This window comes from Pinus tabuliformis, chromosome 1_1 (assembly GCF_031772625.1).
Source record: "Pinus tabuliformis cultivar Carrire ecotype Pingquan chromosome 1_1, CPIR1, whole genome shotgun sequence".
In the NCBI taxonomy this organism is placed as follows: Eukaryota; Viridiplantae; Streptophyta; class Pinopsida; order Pinales; family Pinaceae; genus Pinus; species Pinus tabuliformis.
The window spans coordinates 204,661,324-204,684,149 of NC_142297.1; the positions used below are offsets into that span (position 1 = coordinate 204,661,324).

General features: G+C 36.6%; 2 pseudogenes; both read right to left on the reverse strand.

Moving 5' to 3' along the window:
* Positions 1 to 14,344: 14,344 nt before the first annotated feature.
* LOC149212242 (uncharacterized) lies at positions 14,345 to 15,577 on the reverse strand (annotated as a pseudogene).
* Positions 15,578 to 19,695: 4,118 nt separating this feature from the next.
* On the reverse strand, positions 19,696 to 21,014 carry LOC149212243 (uncharacterized; annotated as a pseudogene).
* Positions 21,015 to 22,826: the final 1,812 nt, after the last annotated feature.

Consider the following 22,826-nt stretch of genomic DNA (forward strand, 5'->3'; position numbering starts at 1 on the left):
CATGTAATCATCTTTTTAGCTAATACAAAGACAGGTTGCAGCTATTTTCAAGGAACTCTAGCCCAGTGAGTTCATGGTGCTTGTACTTCATTCTTTTTGTTTTCTAATGGTCTAAACATCTTTATCTACATTATATTTCTTCTTTCTATGAATGCCTTACAATAAAATACACAGAATTCTTGTTTTTCAAGCTCTATTATCTGGTTTTCATAGTTATGTGTATGTCTTCCTAAGCTAATGAAATCATGTTTATTTATGCTCATTAGTTTCTTCCACACTATATCCTCTATACTACACTAACAATACTCAAAATACACCATGGCTTTTGATATCTAGCTCCTTCTCATATTTGCTCCTGCACTCCTACAGCCTAGACCTATTTGTGGCTACAAACCCTAAGTTCAGCAAACCCTAAAAACAAAATTTTCACAAACAAATACACATATCTAGCCTAAAAGTCATTTGCTTTAAAGTCATATCACTGATAAGAGACTTAGGGATATCCCTCTCATGCTCAGTAGGGCTAGCTATTGAGCTGAAGCGGTTTGAGGTTACCCTTCTCGATTTCCTTTTCAGCCTAAGAGATTGTAAGGACTAACACTTCTAACCACAGGCTGAAGAAAATCTGCTCCTACCTTAGACCGAAGTGCTCCTCCCATAGGCCGAGATCTGTGGTAAAAAGGCCAAGTTCTTGTGCTAGAAATGGAGGAAAAAATCAGTGTCACAGAGTGGCCAAGATCTGCTTCAATGATAGCTCAATTTCTGTTCCAGAACCTGATCAAAAACTTTCGATAACCTTTACCCCAGAACAGAGATATAAACCAAAAACTTGCTTCTTCAATTCACTTCAAGGTTCATGAGATACGAACATGTTTACTCTTCTTCCTCAGACCCAAACTTGTCTGCTGATTCCTTGACCAAATTGAGGTAGTTGAATGGAGGAGAGGAATCTCCTATTTATACTGATCAAGACACTTCAATCAGGGCCAACTTGGACAGGGGTCAAACAAGTAGGGTTTGTCTTAAAAAATTATTTTTTCCTCAATGGATAGGAATTAGGGGGCATGCAATAGCTTGTTAGAAAGGGCTTAAAGGATCTTTAAGTCTGTGCTACTCTCCTCTTTAGTTAGTCATCCTTTGACATCAATAACAATAATTTTCTCAACAATCTCCCCCTTTGTTATTGATGGCAACAATCTCCTCACATGCTACTCCCCCTAACATGGTGTTGCTCCCCCTGTCATGTTTTCCCCATTTGATATCAATTACAAAGGGATGCTCTACTAGGATGCAAGAGAGATGACTCCCATCTTTTGACGAAATATTCAAATGCTTCTCAAGGTAGGGGTTTTGTGAAAATGTCTGCACAATCTGTTCTTTAGTGTTGACATATTCCATTATGATTTTCTGCTTTGCAACTTGTTCTTGGAGAAAGTGGTACTTGATTGGAATATGTTTTGTCTTTGAATGCATGAATGGATTTTTTGAGAGACTGATTGCACTGATATTGTCACAATAGATGGCGATACCTAATGACATAGTTAACTTCAACATTTTTGGAATAAATAAATATTGAATAAATATTGATTATTAATAGAAATTGATACCTACAATATTAGTTATTCTATTGGTAATATACATGATCTTTATAGGTAATGATATAATTACCTTAGGACTTAGTTCCTTTAATATTTTTTGGAATAAAATATTGATCGATTATTGATTATTTGACCAGTATGTTTAAAGGATAAAGTATGATAATATTAGTCTTTACCCTAAAGTATGACATTTACCTATTATAACTAAATTCTAGGAAGAATAAGGTTTTAGTAGATAATAAACATGTATTATTATTTTAATGGACCATCAATTTAATATAATTTATAGGACTAAATAGTATAGAGACCATTAAATAATTATTACTCATTTACCTAGTGTAACTAAATTATTAAAGTAATAGTGATTTATTACCTTTCTCTTGTATTTATATAATATTGAAATAATTTATTTAATATATATCATGAGATATATTAATTAAAATATTAATATTATTTTTGAGATATTAATATTAATATATCTATTTATTTTTTATTAACAATCGAATTCCCTTATTTACCTATTTAGCTATTTATAGAAATATTAATTTATTAATTTGGTGGTTTGACCAGGAGCATTAGGTCAAACTAGCCGTTACCTTAATAGCTGTTGGAGTCTCTGCACGCTCTATTTATTCAAGCTTTGCCAGTTTGGTTCTTCAACTTGTCCTGACGATGAACCACATTAGTTGGTTCGAAACGCGTCGACAAAAAGTTTGATTATGTGATTTTGCCGAAGGTTTTCTAAACAATGTTATGGATCACAGAAGTCTAAATTCCTAGATGGCGATACGCTGACTTGTTTCTATTTTGACATCCTTCAAGGCTTCCTTCATCCATAGGATTTGTATACAATAGTTTGTTGTTGCTATATACTCGACCTCAACTGTGCAAAGAGATATGTATATTATAGATGATTGTTACTTTCTTAGCCAAGATACAAGACAGTGTGCTAAGAAGAATGAATTCCCACTGGTGCTCTTTCAATCATCAATGCTTCTTGTGCAGTCTGCATCGGTATATGTTGTCAAGAAAAGATTTGTGCTCTTAGGGTACCTTACTCCAAAATCAAGAGTGCCTTTCAGATATTTGAGTATTCTTTTTATAGTTAACATGTGATATTCTTTAGGGTCTTACTAGCATCTTGCCACCATACCTATTGCATGCATGATGTCTGGCCATGAAGTTGTCAGATATAAAAGACCTCCAATCATTGATCTATGGAGAGTTGCATGTACTAAAGGAGATTCATCATCCTTACTCAGCTTGCAACTTGTAAACATAGCGGTGCTTACAACAACACATTCTTCCATCCCAAATTGCTTAAGCATTTCCTTGAAGAATCATTGACATTTCTTGGGCAAATTTGTGACTCATTTCATCATTGTTGTTGCAAAAAATTAGATCATCCACATATACCAGTGTGACTAGCAGATTGTCTTCATCCATCTTCATGTAAAGGTTGCTTCTTGCAGCTCCTCTCTTGAGCCCTTGTTGTTGAATATAATGATCAAGTCTAGCATACCAAACTCGTGGAGCTTGTTTTAATCCATACAAGGCCTTCTTCAATTTGCATATGAATTCATTATTTTCTGATAAGTAAAACCCCTCTGGTTGTTCCATGTGTACTTCTTTAAAGTCACCATTTAGAAAGGCTGAATTCACATCCATTTGATATACTTTAAAGCCTTATGAACAAGCAAATGCCAAAAACATCCTTATAGACTCTAGCTTGGCAACAAGAGCAGTATACCCCTTCAAAGTCTCTAAAAATTCAATACCTTCAATTTGAGTACACCCCTTGCACGCCAATATTGCCTTGTTTCTAACGACTTGTTCATCTTCATTCATTTTGTTCTTGAACACCCACTTAGTTCCTATGACATTCTTATCTTTTGGACATAGTAAATTGTAATACTTCCCATGTTCCATTTTTTTCAATTTGATTCATCTCCTCTTCCACTGTTTTTATCCAGTGTGGATCCTTTCTTGCTTGATCCTTTGGTTCTATTTGGGATAGCAAAGCGATATCACTCCTTTTTGGTGTGTTAGTCATCCTCTTTGTTTGTATACCTATGTCCATATCTTCGATAACCTGGTCCTCTGGATGGTGTTTTTGGACAAACTTGAAGGTTGTCTTGGATGGTGTTTGAGTTGGTTCTTCCTTTTTGTCTGCTTGTTCCTCCTCATCTTCTTCATTTGATGGTTATACTTCTTTTTTCTAGAAGCGCCTCATCTATCTTTACATCAATGCTTTCTACCACCTTCTGTAGACGATTGTTGTAGCATTTGTAGGCCTTGCTTCTTAAGGAGTATCCAAGAAATATTCCTTCGTCAACACAAGAATCAAACTTGCCTAGAGATTTGTCATTAATCTTTATAAAGCATTTGCTTCCAAATATTTTGAAGTGTTTTACAAAAGCAGGCTTTCCTCTCCAAAGTTCATTGGAGTTTTGTCATTGTCTACCCGGAGCTAAAAGCCCTGTTCATAATGTATACTGCTGCCCCAACTGCCTCTGGTGTTTCTGACTTTTGCTTAATGAAAAATACCCAAGTCATTCTAGTATAATCATCTATGAATAACAAAAAGTACCTTTCTCCTTGCAGTGGTGGAGTTCTGGATGGGCCGCATAGATCTATATGAACGATTTCCAAAGGAATTCATGTTGAGCATTCCTTTGATTTGCAACTGGACCTAGTTTGCTTTCCATGTTGACAAGGTACACAAACAACATTTGTTGGTTCTAGGACTTTGGAGATATCTCTTACTGCTTGAGTTTTGTTGATCTTCACCAGTTGTCAAAGCTTATATGTCTGCCACAACCAACTTTCATCTAATTGACTCATGAAACATTTTTCTTTTTGAATTTCACTGAGAATGTATACATTATTTGTCATTCTTACCCATCTTTCCTACTAGTCTTTCTGAAGATTATCTCCTTATTTCATAGTCCTAAGCACGGAAAATGAGATCATGTCCTAGATCGTATATTTGACTAACACTTAGAAGATTATGCCTGAGGCCTTCAACATACAACACATTTTGTGCTTTGCCCTTTCCCTTGTCAAGAATCACTATGCCTACTCCAATAATTTCAACAAATCCATTATCTCCAAAGGTCACATTTCCATCCTTTTCTTTGCCTACTGAGATGAACTTTTTCTTGTCACTTGTCATGTGCCTACAACATCCATTATCTACAAACCATTGACTTTCATTGTTCTAGGCATACATAAAGAGACTAGATGTCTCAAGAGCAAATTCTTCAGACTTCTTTCTCCAAATTATTTCTCTTGGCTTTAATGGACAATTTTGTTCTTCATGACCTAGATTGTTGCATCTATAACATTCTAGGCTAGGAGCAAAGGAATTATAGGTTTTGACTTGATCATGCCTCTTGATGTCAACAATCTTATTTTAGTGATTAGCCCTATATGCCTTGCAATGTTTTGCTTGATGACCAAAATTTTTACAATAGAAACAATTGCCAATGAAAATGGCTTGATAAGTATTGGTGTAGTCTTGCCTTGATGAAACATTCCTTTCGCGGAGGCACTGCTTCTCATCTCTTGGATGAACTTTGTTTTCTGTAGAATTATTGAGATGAGGTCCTTTAATGACATCAACAAAACTTCTAGGATTTTCTTTATGATGACCACTAGTGTCTCCTTTAGAATTAGAGGGTTCTCTAGTATACCCAAGTCCAGATTTATCATGTGGTGGCCTTTGAGAGCTAAGAATGACATCCAAGGTTTGAGAACTCTTCAAATGCTTGTTGCCTTTGTCCAACTCTCTTTTTAAAGATGCTACCTAGTGTGATGCTCAAACATGGAACTACCTGTATGCATGTCATATGATACCCACCAGCTGCCCTCACTTCAAAGACTTCAAATTCTTGGGTAGGGATGCCTCTCCTTGCCACTATGGCTGCATCAATGAAGTTGTATGTTGCTCCACCATCAATAAAATGGTATGATCCATTGCCCTCATATAGCACCCTTGATTTTGAAGGTGTGATATTTAGGGACTCTTGAGAGTGTGGCGATAGTACCTCCAATTCTCGAATGTGGCTTCTTAGCCTCTTTCAGGGATGTTGCTTCTTCAAAAATGCTAGGCTCCTTGCTTGGTGTTTGTGTTGTATCACTCGTTGTCGCTATCGAGCAATACTTCAATGTAGTGAATCTTTCCCTTTCCCAAACATCGATGACCAAGTTCCCATGGCTCTTTACAAGTGAAACATAGCTTCTTTCTTCTAAGCTCATTTTGAGCTTCTTCATCCAACTGATCATTCTTAGTTTCGTTGTTCAAAGATGTCCTAGTGCCCTTATCTTTTTTGAGGGACTTGTGGTATGGGTGGAGTCTTCACTTTTGGTGTTGCACCTCCCATATCTTGAGTCCTAGTGATGGCCTCCTGTAATGTGGTAGGTTTGAAGGCCTTGACCCATCCGTGTAATGGTTCAGCTAGACCTTCTATGAAGAGCATGACCCGCCTCTACTCCAAGAGGTTTGTCACCATGATTATTGTCCTTTCAAATTCTACAATGTACTCATGCGGTGTCCCCGTTTTTTTTATTTGTGCCAATTCTCTAAAATGTATATCAAGATCCTTTTGATCAAAATGTTGTATCAACCTTCAGGTGAAGTCCATAAAAGATGTTATGTTGGAGTGTCCCAAGGTGACCAGTCCATGGTACCACCATTCATGCGCTAATGTTGTATCAACCTTCAGGTGAAGTCCATAAAAGATGTTATGCTGGAGTGTCCCAAGGTGACCAGTCCATGGTACCACCATTCATGCGCTTCCCCTTCCAAATGTAAAGTGGAAAATTGGATATTGTCTGCTTCCTACATGGGATTAAGTCAAAAATAGGTGTCCAACTTTTGTACCCAAGCCCTTGCTGAGCATTTTGATGACCCATCAAAAGAGGGGATGGGCAACTTTCCTACCTTGCGCATCAAATCCTGATTTCGTTGTTCCATGGGTCTATTTTGGTATTTGATGTTGTTGTATTCTCGGAAAGATATGGTTACTCGTGTATTTTCTTCTAGTGTTGCATACTCCCAAAAGTACTCATTAAAGAGTCCATCCTGTTTTGATGCTCCTTAGGTTGCGGCTAACTGATTGTCCAAAAACTGAGGAAGTAAGGGTCTATGGTTACTTCCATTGGTTGCCCTGGCGTTAGACTATGCAAAAGTATTGATGGGGCCAGGATTATGGCTATTGCTCCCTTCAATACTAGTCTTGTTACCAACATTCAAACCATTAGTCATATTATTACCAAGATCGTTTATGGCCTATATCAACTGTGTCATTTGCTACTATCCCTATTGTTGCCCTTGTATTAACAAATTGTTATTTTTGACTGCCTTGTATTAACAAATTAGTTATTTTTGACTGCCCATGAATTAGCACATGTAATATATTATTGAGATCCGTTCCTCCTTGTTCTTCCCTATCCCCCATAGTTGTACTACGGTTAATTTTTTTCTTTCTGACTGTAACATTACTTGTATCCCCTAGAAGCATACAAGACTCACACACTCACAAGCTGGCAAGATGCACAACTCAGATACAACTGTAGTGTCCTAGGGTAATTGTAGCCCTTAGGGTTTGACATTGGCTAGGGTTTTTCCAAAATAGTTCAAAACAACTATGTAACAACAATGCACATCAATTCAACAATAGGTATTCTTCTATGTATTCATGCATATAAAAAACCTCCAAAGAAATATGATTCTCCAATCAAAACACAACAATTAGGGCTAACTGCGCAAATAAGATAAATTATGTCCAACCAGTAATCCACCACTAATTTGTAATTGTCATAATTAATAAACCAATATCCCACTGTCACTAGGTTACACAGTCCAATTCCAACAGTTATATGATTCTTTAGTAAAACCATAACAAGTTAGGGTTGGTTTGCCACAAACAAACAAAACATTTCCTCCAATATATAATGTCAAAATTCAAGGGTGTTGAAACCAAATCAGTGTTGCTTCAACTAGCTACAAAACATTAGTCTTACTAAGAATTCTGTTCGCTGATAAAACTACTTCCATAGGGACTTTGAGCCCCCTACTACCTTCGACGGTCCATAACCAACTTCTATAGTGATTTCGTGATCGACAAACTTGAAATAGGGTTCACTGTGCTAAATAGAAAATTCAACCCTCTTGCAGCCCTGCATCCGCCTGCAATCTTGTGACTACGGCCTTGCAGCTGCCTGCAGTCTTGTGACTGCGGCCCTACAACCTACAATCTAGTCTGTGGCTCTGTTTTGCAGTCTATAGCCTAGAATTTGCTTAACACTTTGTTGCTTCAAACCCTCAATTCACACCAAATAATTTATCAAGGTTTTTCCCTAAACAAGAGATCTTCCACCGCTCCTTGGATAGAATGGTCATGATCATAGAAAATATCCACAAAGGCCTTTGAACTTGTTGTGCCAAACTATCCAACCTACTCAAGAAGAATTGTTGTGCCAAAACAAGGAAAATCATCAATATTCAATCAAGACCAAGATTGCTCCAATGTTATGCCAGAACAAAGAGAGGGTGTCTAGGTAGGGTGGGATTAGCTCCACCGTAACTAGACAAATATTAGATAGGGCGGGATCACCTTCACTGAAGCTAATCAAGAAGAAGGGTTATTAAACCCTCAAAGCCTTAGCTCAAGAAAAAAAGATATCAAATCCAAATTCATGATGCAAAATGATTATCTCTCCCCTTTATTTATATATTTTCTCATGGGGTTCACTCTCATGTGAGGGGTTGCAATGCAACCCCCAATTTGGGCTTTTTTGCCCCAACCGACCCAAAATTCACCCAATGTTCCACGGTCCACCAAAAAAATTTGAGAAAATTGGGTTTTCCCCCTTTATCAAGACCATAGCCTATGGGGTTGGGTAGGCTATTCTATCCTTCCATGGGCAATTAATCCATTCGGGACATTACACATGAATCAATGTGCCACCCAATAAACTCGATGACCAAGGGTATGGTATATCCACTCTAACCAAATAATAATAAAATATGATAATCTGCCTCAACATGTGTGCCGATGAAAAGGTGTGCTCCATCAAGGTGTTGTACCATGCAACATAAAGTTGTTATCCTAGTAAAGCCCCACCATGGTACAAAGATAACAACCAAACATAAGCTCTACCTTGGCTTGAACCTAGGGTGCACCATCACCAAGGAATTAATACATCAAAAGTATATTATTATCTCTTTGAAAAGGTCAGATCATCTGAAAACATGTAGTGCCCTGTCCTAAAACTTAGGAAATAATACATTAACAAAAGTATTAACATCGTCAAACACATTCCCCTATCTAATAATACAAAGTTATATCACCTAAAACAATTCCAATAATATAGAACAACCCCCTCCTAGTGACATCAATAATATAACATCTCCATACAAGATCACTAGGATACACCAAGAAAAATATGACACGTGATATAGCAAGCATCCAAATGTCAAGAGAGCGATCCATCAAGCAAAGGCCTGAAAATAGAGACAAACCAGAAGATGAACTTCCACCCATACATAAGTGAATCTCCTCATCCAATGATCTCCATCAAATGATCCACTAACAAGAAGAAAAGAGGCTCCATGAAGATGTGTACCCTCAAATCCATCCAAATGTTCCATGGGTACCAGTTGTAAACCCCATTAAATATGATGAAAATCACAATGTAAAACCTGATACGACATGAGGTTTAACTAGGCATGCATATATCCATCATATGCAGCATCACAATATCCACAAAGACCAGCTGGTCATTTGTAATCTTTTTATTGTAGTCAATACCAGAAGCACTTTTTTTCTTGTGAATATCTATCAATCTATATATATTAGCAGCAACATTAAGCAGTTGTCATGACAACAACCCAAGTTCAAACCCAGGACGAATGCTCCACCCCTGAATGCTTGTTGTTCGTTCATTGTTGTAGCTATGCAATTACATTCAGATTAGTGGCCAAGACACAATTGATATAATAGTATGCTCGATCATAACAGCAACCTCTCTTCAGTTAAAAATATAGAGAGCCCACATTGTTTCCATGGGAAAATATATATATATATAGTAGTAAACTAATACATTGTATTGAGCATGGGAGGAGGGTGAAAAGACATCCAACAAAGCCCTAAGGTATATACTAATGCTAAAATAATTAAAGTAATAAATTGGCCTCCGATATCGAATGTACTGAAGTACGTTTTAAATATATTTATACAGTATACTAAAGAATCAACCGTATAGCTCGTGCTTGCTAGTTATTTGTTTGAGCCTGCTGAATTTTTTTCTGGACTTGACAACCTACTGTTATGCACATTGAAAAACTAGCAAATGCTCACTATGGATTGCCTTTATGAAGAGAAACATTAGGGCTGGAAAACAACTTCCAAAATATCAAGTCTGAAATATTTCCATGGCAGAACAACCTCATTATTCACTGGAAAGAAATTAATAACTGATAATATTGCCCTCACTCTAAGCCGTATTATTTTCTGGATTACATGGAAAGCTATGCCAGCCTGTGTTCAGTATGATTTACAGACTTTAAGCAAGTCATCTAATGAAGCAGTATGGAAGCAATTTAAGCATGTGATATTTCAAATCAAAATTATGACAACTATGATGGACCAGAAGTAACATGTATCAAATGGAAGCTCCACTCTGTCATTTAACGGCTTCAACTGTAGCCCTCTTGATTTTTCTGTAGCACCACTTATCAAATGGAAGCTCCACTCTGTGATTTAACAGCTTCAACTGTAGCCCTCTTGATTTTTCTATAGCACCACTTGCAAAATCTCTGTTTATGCAAACAGCATAAATAAAAACAGTAAAATGGAAAAACTAAATCTGTGAGGTAAATCCCTGCCCTTTTGGTAACGGAAAGGATAGACCTTTGGATAATCGAAAGGATAAAAACTAAGCAGGATGCATAAACCTTCAAGTAATATCATCTTAGTCTATATTACATGCATTAAGCAACATGGCATTATCGATTTACAACTTGTCCTGACGATGAACCACACTGGTTGGTTCGAAACGCGTCGACAAAAGATTGGTTATGTGATTTTGCCGAAGACTATCTTAACAATGTTATGGATCACAGAAATCTAAATTCCTTAATGAGCTAGATCATTAAATGAGGAAAGTGTGGAGAGAGTTGAGTCACATCTATGCTCAACAGAATATATTCACAGTAACACAATATGCTATCGTCAATTTGATAACCAATGCATTTATTACAATGGAGTTTACCTTCTTATATATCATTGTTCACTAAGCAAATCATTTCCACTTGTGAATGTGGGACAAATTGCTTTACACAAAATGTAAACATTAAGATATTCTAAGTCATGAAGTGACTTCAATATGAATGTAGACCTTGAAACCCAACACTCCCTCTTGAGGCTTACAATAGTAAAATAAAAACATACTAATTGGAGATAAAAACACACTGACTGAAATATAAAACATCAAAACCAAAACATTCTTCTTTGAAAACTGTTCTTGGACCAAGTAGAGCTCCATCAAGCTGCCTTGTAATTCTCATAAAGGTGTAGCTCAAGAGATGAATTCCTGAGTTCCCAGATTCCACCTCCACAACCTTACGAATCACAAATCTTCTGAACCATTGGACAACCATCCATGTTGAGCTACATCCACAGTGCTCCATCAAGTTGTCTCATGACCTTCATAAGGGTATAATTCCAAATATTCACAACTCTTAAACTATCTGGGCAACCATACATGCTGAGGCATATCTACACTAGACCCCTTCCTGTTTGCAAAGTGTGGGCTTCTTAAAATGCACAGAATGTCCTTTCTTCAGTAAGATCATCACCATTGTCAGCATTCAGTGGATCTTCAACCATAGCTGCATTAGCTACACGTGATACCAGTCTATCTTTGACTTTTCCTTTGAGAATGTCATTGGCTTGAAATTTGTAGTTTCAAGCTCTGTGACCCATTTTCTAGCCATAGTAACATTCCATCTTCCCCTTGTCTTTAGATAAACTACTACAATTGTTTCTTGAGTATAATGTCATCCCAGGTTCAGCAACCAACTCTTCGAAATCTGCAAATCTGAGCATCAATACAAGCAAGCCTAGATTGAATCTGCTCCAAAATCCTCTAAATTGATCCTGGCTTCGATAACCCAAAACCGTTTTGGCTCTTTGATGTGTGATGCTAGCAAGTCCTTGATCTGTCTCTACTGGTAGCAGTCTCTAGGTCTTCATGCTCATTGCAGTAAAATTGCAAAAGTCACAAGAATAGGAAACCTTATCTTTTCGAAAGCCCAAGACTCTTGATACAACTCTCCGTGGCTCCTAGACTATTGAAGTTGCTACAGTGGAAACCTTGTCTTTCGAAGGCTTGATACTCTTGAAACAACTTCAAACTCCTAGACTCTTCCCCACTCTAATACCATATTACAAAATGAGCACTAAATGAGGAAAGCCTAGATAGGACTGAGTCACATAATTGTGCTCAAAGGAAGATACTCACAATGACACAATATGACATTATAAATGAATAGCCAGTAGCACGGCGCATTTATTACAATGGAGTTTACCTCTTTATATATCATTGTTCACTAAGGATAGATCTCTTTACACAAAAAGTGAACATTAACATATTCCAAAGTCATAAAGTACCTTTATTGTAAATGTAAGCCTTATATTCTGACATGTCATCATTGATTGAAATTCAAAAAATAATCAGTACACCTTCTAATATCAGTCCTAACCTAGTGCAATAGAATGCTGTGCTTAATCTGCACTTACGCAATAGTTAGTAGCCGCAAGAATAGTACTGATAAATGTGCTACATTCATTGAACAGCACATCAGTATCATCATTGGCAGAAATTTAATAAACAATTGCATTTCACCCAGTGTTGCAGGAAACGCACCCCCCCCAACACACCCCCCCCTTCGGCGGATCAAAACCCCAATCCGCGATCCGTACAGATGCGTGGGGGAAGCGCCGTCTGAAACGTGTTTCTGGCTAATAAACACGCTTCCTGGAAATTTCAGGAAGCTGTGCCCGAACCGCATTTCGGTTTTTCCGAAATGCATTTTGGATGGCGCTTCGGCCGTACGAAGTGTCAAGCTTCTGAAAATAATTATAAAAAAAAAAAATGCAAAAAAATAGAAATATATATATAGCAAAAAAAATATAAATATAGCAGACACAAGTTTTGAATATAAATGCAAAAATATATAATATATATATATATATATATATATAGCAGACGCTTCCGCTTCCTAGATTTTTGGAAAATGACGCTTCCGCGTCGCCGCTTCCAAAAATTGTCCCCGTTTTGTCCCCACTTCGTGCAACATTGATTTCACCCTCTATCATCACAGTCCTTACCTAGTGCAGTGAAATGCTGTGCTCAACAGACTTAGTAACCATTAGAATGGTACTAATAAAGCATGTATGATACTGATGGTTAAAACAATCATTGAACAAATTTATCCTTCAATCTCACGTATACCAATCCTTTCCAACAACATTTGAAGTTTCAAATGATGCACATGAAAAGCTTTTCACGCAGAGAGGAAAATTATAAAAGAAGTAACAGCAAGATAGACGTTGAGGAATATCAATGGGAAAAATGATAGATTGCTTATCATATTTTGGTGAGTATAATCAACTTAATATATCGAAAGGCTTTGCCTGGCATATTTCCATAAATATAATTGGTTCCACTTTCAAGAACTGCTTGCCCATTTTCAATATTGAGTTTAAATCATAAAAAAAATCTAATGACACAAAACATTGTGTGATCCACCTGTTTGTTTCTGTAGTTTACAGAGTTACGATGGCTATGAAAGAAACATCTATTACATGAAAATCATCATTGATGCATCCCAATTAAACACACCGAGACTCTCTAAGCAGTTGGAATAAGTATTTCCAAGAAAGTAAACGAAACAAATACTCAGTAACCATGCATGGTTCCCTTCATAACATCTATTGCCCAAAACTTTTCATAATTCCTGGTATTAATACTCATGAAACCAGATATAGAATTGATAAACAGAGAAATCCAACAATATATTTTTCCACTGACATATATCGTTCTATCAAGATTTTTCATCCAGAAATTCAGGATTCGAAACCAGTACTGAGTATCAAAATTGTTCTGACTTGCTGTATCAAAACTGTGTCATTTCCGGGAGTATATCTTATTCTATGGCATCAACCTTTTACAACAGCAAACCCTTATGCTTCTCAAATCAATGTTCTTGAAGCCTATCACACTATGATCTCTTGAATCATACTCGTTGTAGTCTGATTACTGGACAAGACAAAAGTGGGTTTGCTCTAGTGGCTCCACAACTATTTTGCCTCATGGAGATCGCTAGTTAGATACCCACAGAGTCAGCAAATGGCCCTACCATGCTATAAGGGTATGCCCATTCATTAAATTAGATGCCTTCAATTCAACACGTGGAACTGGACCATGATCAAGGTTAGGTTTCATTTTATAAATATCCAATCACAGTATGCTTCCCCAATTCCTTGAAATCTTCTTCAATCAAAATTTGCCACAAAGAATGCCATTATTCTAACGAAAGAAAAAATAAAACAGAGCATGCTCTTACCTCCCAATGTTTCCAACTATATGTCAGAATCTAAACAAACCTACAAATGTGATGAGGGTTGTTCCCTAAGGTCCTAATCTAAATGATCAACCCCTAGATAGTGACCATATTACTCCTGACTGCAAATGTCCAAGAGCATCTTCCTGCTATCAACAATCTCGGTGAAGAAGTCATCAAGCAGGCTATCGAAAAAGTGCTCCAATTGTTGAATTTTGTCAATCAAGCTCTCTTGGTTTTCAGCATAGTTGTTGTTGCTCCATTGGGAGCCCATGGACCTCAGATCCAGTTGGCTCCAGTGCTTCCGCATCAAGGATTATGTCTTGCCAACCTCATATAAAAAAATGCAGGCCTACTATACATGGTAGTCTTAATAGAAGACCTTACCTGATCTATCTCAGTATCCACTCCACATTGCAGGCAGGACGATGAGGCAAAAATGGAAGACCTGAAACACAGATTATGCACAGAAACTGAATTCTCATTGAAACTATACACCAACCCCCAAAGCAACAACATGAGCATCAATGAGCTTATATTCTTCATCAAATACATATCCCTTTCATTGCATACATGACCCCTCTGAGGCCATTGGACCCATTCCACTTTGCAAAATTGGCCTCAAAGGCCTTATCATCAAATTGCAAAAACGATTTCCCACATGCTTCAATCTTGGTTTCTATCAACACCTTGTTCTCTTCTTCCAAGCTGATGGCCTCCAGCACCCTGATATGCTAACGTGCCTGCACTGTTAGCATTCAGTGCCATGGAAACGTTCTCTACTACATTTGGTATTTCTCCAGGCCTGTAATTCCACATTTCGGTACATATCACACATCCCAGAGCTTTGAGCTCTCATCCATGTATTCATCAAGCCATCTGTTTCCACTGGAAGCTGCAATTTCTGCACCAATTGGATGATTTCCCTGCGCAGGGACCTTAACAGGCAACACTCTGTTGAAGTCAATCCATCAACATGAAATTGTGGGGAGAGATTGGTTGTTCTAGATTTTCTAGGCCTTGTATCAGGGTGGTGTAGAAGCCATTCACATCCCTAAATATTGAATTCACAGATGAGGAATTCATAGCTTCACAAAAGGGCACCAATTGCAACATATTCTTCAACAACTCCCAGCTCTTGAATGATACAACTGACCCACAACAGGAAATTAATGGATTGAAATCTGAATTCTCTCAAAAACATAGGCTTTGGATTAATTTCCAACATACCCGCATGAAAAATTAGCTCGTTTCTTAATTCCTCAAATGTTCACATGAAAAAAATGATCAGTTATCCTAATTTCTCATTACACACATTCAAAAAAATATACAGAAGTCATTCCATTTCCTTGTCCATTATACTATGTGCCCTTCATCAATTATACCCCAATTCCCAACATTTTTTTCTTCTTTAAACATATTTTCCATGTACACTTTCAAACTGTGAGAATAAGGGTACATATTTAATGATCTAATATAAATTTTGCTGCTTTTTTATGTTTTGATTTAATTTTTTTAGTCCATACAAGTGGAAACTGCAATATTTTGGATATTGAATAGACAGAAATGTCTTCCACGCTATGTAAGATTTTTTTGGCTAAAAGGTCATAAGTGGAGTTGCTCAAGACTTGCACCTGGCTCCACCCATTTTTTGCAAGCACCTTTTTCTTTGACTTAGCACTTCCAGTGAACACCAGAAAACAACAAATTGCTCTATTTTAGATATCAAATGGACAGAAACATCCTGACATGCTATGGAAGAACCTTTCAACTAAGAAACTACAAGTAAGGAGTATCTATTCCATCAAAGTCACTCAAAGCTTGCACATGGCACAACCTGTTTTTTGCAAACACTTGCACACACAAGCATGAGCATGTGATCAGAGAGACTTGAACACTGGTAGGGGCAATAACACCACCTCGCTTTCACCAATCTAGCAACCCACTGTTGATATAATCTCAGTCTCTTGATAAATAAAAGCACTGAGATTCATATTTTTTCTCATGAAAAATTTTACATATACAAGAATCACATTTGATCATCTTATTTCAAGTTTGATATTCATTGTTGACCTACCTCCTTGGATTTAGGGTACTCTAAAATTAAAATTCTTAACCATGTATCTGAGGAGCTAATTAAAAGTTACAACCATGGCCATAAAATTGTGCTCCTGCAATTCTACATTTTCCTTTGAATTTCTCCTGACTCACATCATGTGTAATGTGTTTGGACATGTCATGAAACTGAATAACGTAAATTCTCCACACAAAAAGACAATACATTTGAGTAACCAATTCTCTTGGCATCTTTCAACAATGGTGGTATTGTGATCTTTTCCAAATAACAAACTATGGACTCTTGCATTTTGTCTTTATCCACATGTGAAGCAATGACAAATAACTTGAAGAAACTCTGGCTAGATTGTTTATGTTAGGTAATTAACATTTTTGAAACATATAATACTTCCTAATATTAATACGAACTCATCATATGTTGTACTATAACCTATCTAATCACGTATTGCAGGTAAAACCATTCATATCAAGAGTTTTATTATCGTAATGGAAACTAGTACCTCTTGATACTAGGACACTCTGTCTTTCCAATCATACTTCAGCTCTACATATATCATGTTGAAGTATTAGAGACTCGTTTTGTTCCCTATAGATCTAACAACTCCTTCACTGAGGCTTCTAAGAGTTAACACATTGTGGCAGTGTATTAGATTAAATGAATTGTGAAGGCACCAGAGTGCTTTCTACCATATCTGACAGACAGAGATCACCTTTTCCTAAGCTAAGGCATCCACATTTTCATCATATGCAGCAAGGATCACTACATCCCAATATCTGCAAATATCAGGAGATCATTTGTAATCATTTTGTTGCAGTCAATAAAAAGAGCATTTTTGTCTTGTTACTATATATGTGTATGTATGTATGTCCATTGGCCTGCGGTCTAGCAGCCACTTGTAGCGGTTGTCACCATGTTGACACAGGTTCGAACCCAGGAGGTATGCTCCACCCCTGAATGCTTGTTGTCAGCTCATCATTGCAGTGGTGCAGCTGCATTCAGATTAACAACCTAGACACCATTGATATAATAGAATGTCAGATTATAACAGCAATGTCTCAGTTAGAAACGATAGGAGAGCACACATTATTTCCTTGAGAATGAATACACACACACATTGTATTGAGCAGGGCATGGGGTGAAAAAGCTTCCAACAAAGCCCTAAAGTATATAATAATGTTAGAATAAATAAAGTAATGAATTTCCCTCTAATATTGAGCAGACAGGAATACAATTTGGATATCGTTATACTTAAGAATCAACATCATAGTTCGTACTTTCTAGTTACTTGCTCAAGCTTGCTGAATCTTTTTCTGGACTGAAGAAGCTACTCTTATGCACATTGCAAAAATAGCAAGGTCATGAGGGACGTGAAAAGATTAACTCACTATGAATTTCCTTTTTGAAGAGAAAAACATTAGGGCTGGAAAATAACTTTCAAAATATTACCATAGTCTGAAATAGTTTCATGGCAGAACGATCTCATTATTCACTGGAAACGAATTAATAAATGGTGATATCGCACTCACCTCTAAGCCCCATTCTTTTCAGGATTACATCGAAAGCTATGCCCAGAATGTGCTCAGTATGATTTATGGGCTTTTAGAAAGTCATCCAATGAAGCAGTTAAGTGCATTGTATTTCAAATCAAAATCATGACAACTAATATGGATCAGAAGTAACATGTGTCAAACAGAAACTCCACTCCATGATTTACTTGCTTTTTTCTATAGCACTACTTACAAAATATCTGCTTATGCAAACTATATAAATGACAACAGTAAGATGGTAAAAGTAAGACTGAGATATTATCCTTGCCCTTTCAATAACAGAAAGGATAAAAACTGAGAGGCATGGATAGACCTTCAAGTGGTATTATCCTAGTCTGCATTACACCCATTAAGCAGCAAAGCACCATCATCATGGACAAAAATTCAGTAAACAATCACAATACCCCTCTATTATCACATTCCTTACCTAGTGCAGTGGAATGCCATGCTCAACTTGCACTCATGCAATAGTTAGTAGCTGTAAGAATGGTACTGAATGTATCACATCCATTAGGAAGCACAGCATTATGATAATTGGCAGAAATTCAATAAACGATTGCATGCCCCTTTCTATCTTCCAGTCCTTACCTAGTGCAGTAGAACACCGTGCTCAACATTCAGTTATGAAATAGTTAGTAGCCATTAAAATGGTACTGATAAAACATGTATGGTATTAATGGTTAAAACAGATTTAACAAACTTATCCTTCAATATTATGTATACTAATCCTTTCCAACATCGTTTCAAGTTTCAATTTCATATGAGGCTTTCGAAAAGCCTTCCACACAGTTCAACCTCAAGCTAAATGAAAAGTTTCAATGAAATAAAAAAGAAAGATAAACGATGAAGAATAGCAATGAGAAAAATGATATAAAATGATATATTGCTTATCAAATTTTCATTGAGTATAATCAACTCCATATTTCAAAACATTTTTTTCGGACATATTTCCATACATATAATTGGCTCCACTTTCAAGAATTGTTTGCCTATCCAGCTTGATTTATTTAAAAAGATCTAATGACATAAAATGTGTGATTCCGGCCTTGTTTGTCACTGCAGTTTACAAAATTGATATAGTTATGAAAGAAACATCCATTATAATGAATATCGTTATTTATGCATCCCAATTAAATACACCGAGACTGTCTATGCAGTTGTAATAACATTTTCAAATAAAGAAAACAAAACAAATACAGTCAACAATTCCCTTCACAACATCTATTGCCGAAATTTTTTCACAATTCCTAGTAATAACACTTACGAATATAGACATAGGAACGCTAAACAAGAAAATCCAATGGTATATTTTTATATTGACACACATTGCTCTACCAATATTTTTCTTCAAAAACTTTAGGAGGCCAAACATATATATAGTTAGTTTCCATTCTGAGTTTCTGCATCAAAAATGGGTCATTTTAGGGAGTATTTTCTTGTCCCATGATTATATCATCATCCTTTTACAACAACAAACCCTTCTGCTTCTCAAATCAATGCTCTTGAACCCTATCATACTATGACTTCTTGAATCATACTCATTATAACCTGATTACGGACAAGACAAAAGAGGGTTTGCTCCGGTGGCTCTACAGCCATTTTGCCTTGTGAAGATCACTAGTTAGATACCCACAGAGTCAGCAAATAACACTACTATGCTATAAGGTTATAGTCATTCATTAAACCAGACCCCTTCAATTCAACACATCGAACTGGACCATGATCAAGGTTAGGTTGCTTTTTATAGATAATCGATCACAGTATGCTTCCCCAATTCCTTGAAATCTTCTTCAATCAAAATTTGCCACAAAGAACGCCATTATTCGAACGACGGTGAAAAAAAGAAAGATCATGCTCTTACTCTTCAATGTTTACAGCTATATCTCAGAATCTAAACAACCCTACAAATGCAACGAGGGCTGTTCGCTAAGGTCCTAATCTAAATTATCATCTCCTGGATAATGACTATACAACTGCATATTACCTCTGACTGCAAATGTCCAAGAGCATCTTCCTGCCATCGACAATCTCATCGAAGAAGTCATCAAGCTGGCTATCGATGTTCTCGAGCCCAGATTTGACCAAACCAGAAAAGTGCTCCAATTGTTCAATTTTGTCAATGAGGCTCTCCTGGTAGTCAACAGTGTTGTTGTTGCCCTGCTGGGAACCCCTGGACCTAAGGTCCAGTTGGGTCCAGAGCTCCCCCATCAAGGATTGTGTCTTGCCAAACTCATATAAAAAAATGCAGGTCTACTATACATGGTAGTCTTGATAGAGGACTTTACCCGGTTTATCTCAGCGTCCACTCTCTGTTGCAGTCGAGATGATGAGGCAAAAAAGGAAGACCTAAAACACAGATTGTCCACAGCAATTGAATTCTCATTGAAACTATACACCAATCCCCAAAGCAGCAACATAAGCAACAATGAACTTGTATTCTTCATTGCATACATGACACCTCTGAAGCCATTGAACCCATTCCATTTGGCAAAATTGGCCTCAATGACCTTATCATCCAATTGCAAAAATAACTTCCCATCTGCTTGAATCTTGGTTTCTATCAATACCTTGTTTTCTTCTTCCAAGCTGAGGGCCTCCCTCCAGCACCCTGATATGCTCCTCATCACCTGCCTGCACTGTTGACTTGTTGGGCTGCTATTGGCATTCAATGTCATGGAAACGTTCTCTACAACATTCTGGTATTGCTCCAGGCCTGTAATCCCACATTTCAGTACATGACACACATCCCAGAGCTTTGAGCTCTCATCCATGTATTCATCAAGCCATCTATCCCCAACTGGAAGCTGCAGTTTCTGCACCAGTTGGATGATTTCCTTGTGCAGGGACCTTAACAGGGTAACAATCTGTTGAAGCCAATCCATTGACATGAAATTATGCGGGGAGATCGCTTGCTCTAGATTGTCTAGGCCTTGTGTTAGGGTGGTAAAGAAGCCATTCACATCTCTGAAGATTGAATGCCCTGATGATGAATCCATGGTTTCACAGAAGGGCGCCAATTGCAACATATTCTTCCACAACTCCGAACTACTGAATGATTCAGACTGACCCACAACAGGGAATTTATTGAGTGAAACCTGAATTCTCTCGAAAACATAAGCTTGGACTCATCCCCAAAGTACTCCGATGAAAACTTAACTAGTTTATTAATTTCTCAATTGCTCACATGAGAAAACTGATCAGTCGTCCTAATTTCTCAATTATACATTGAGAAAAAAAATGCAGAAAAGTCATTCCATTTCCTGTTCTCCAGTCATACGACGACCTATGTGTCAACCATACATGTATTTTTCCCATGTAAAAACAAAGTCTCAACGGTATGTTTAAAATAATTATTTTTCCCAATTGAATAACTTTAATTTAATAAAAGTATGATGCAACGATCATGCTTTTGATATTTGTTATACGTAATATTTGGAAAAATATTATACACAAACGTCTTGAAATACTATTTAAAAAAAGTTGGGTTTGAGCGTTTTTATATCAAAACAAATAAGGCGTTAAGACGTTTATTGTGATATTCAATAAACAATTTATTATGTTAGAGGAAATAACTTTTATTAACTAAAATAGTTAGTTACAAGTATTTGTTAGGGTAATTTCTATGTGATGGATGTTTGTTTGAGTGTGAAAATTTTTTGGGTGGGTGTGGTTTAGGTTAGGTGTAATTATTAGGTAATTGTCAAGGTTTAAATGGTCTGGGTCATGGTTTTGGGTCATGGTTTTTAGTCAAAAGTTAGTTTCATAAATTATAACTAAATTAGCAAAAAAAATAGCGTTTATCTATTTAAAGTCATTTAAATTTGTATATTATTTTATTTATTTTTCACAAATGTATATCTATAATTTTTTGGTGAAAAGATTGTGAATAACGGGTATTTATTCTATCAAAATCATTTAGAACTTGTACATGGTTTCACCTATTTTTCACAAACACGTTTGAACATACAAGCAAGAGTGTTTGATTAGAAAGGCTAACAAGTCAACATTGACATAATCTTAGTGTGTAATAAATAAAAGCAGTAAAGTTCATATTTTTAATGAAATTTGTTATATATGTATGATCATCTTATTTCGAGTTTGATGTTCAATGTTGACCTCCCTGCTCATAATTAGGGTTAGATTTACAACTTTTCAGCTTGTGCCATAGAAGCATATTACAATTATGACCATAAAATCATGCACTTGAGTTGCTAACTTTTCCTCAAATTTCTCCTTGTTGGCATCCAACAACTTTGCGACCTTTTTCTTTAAATTTCTCCTCATCAACATCCAATAGCGCTATGGCCTTTTCCTTTGAATTTATCCAACCCTCCTCTAAAATATATGTTGGTGGAGTATCTATCACCGTCAATTGTTTCTTTGTTGCACTAGTGACAAGGGAACCAAATCCCTTTCCTAATATGAAGAACTCAATTCATGTCTCCTCTTTCCCATTTCAAAGGGTTTTCATATGTGAGAATTGACAAAAGATGTTAGATCTTAGACTTTTGTGATCCATATTGCAAATGAGAATGTCTTTCAGATTAATCACATAATTAATCCTAATGATGTGATTAATCCGAAAAAGATACTCATTGGCAAAAGATGTGTTGCCATATCATAGGTATGATAGTTTCTTCACTATGCTTAAGCACTAAAGTTGTTGTAGTTATGGAAGGAGTAGGTATTAAGCATAAGAAATGCTTAACTGAATCCACCAAGTGGTTGTCCATTTTTGCATCTTGTTATCGAAACAACTTCTATGTTTCCCCTTTAAAGCTTTGATATTTTTCTTTTGTAGTTGGAAAATATTTTTCCTTCAAACAAGAAGTTGTTCAATGATCATTCATCAAAATAAAGTTAACAATGAAACATATGTATTCATATTTTAGGTGTTGAGCTCTAGTTTTAATTACCACGTGTTGAGCTCTAGTTTCAATTACTATTGTACAATACCATGTGGTCACATG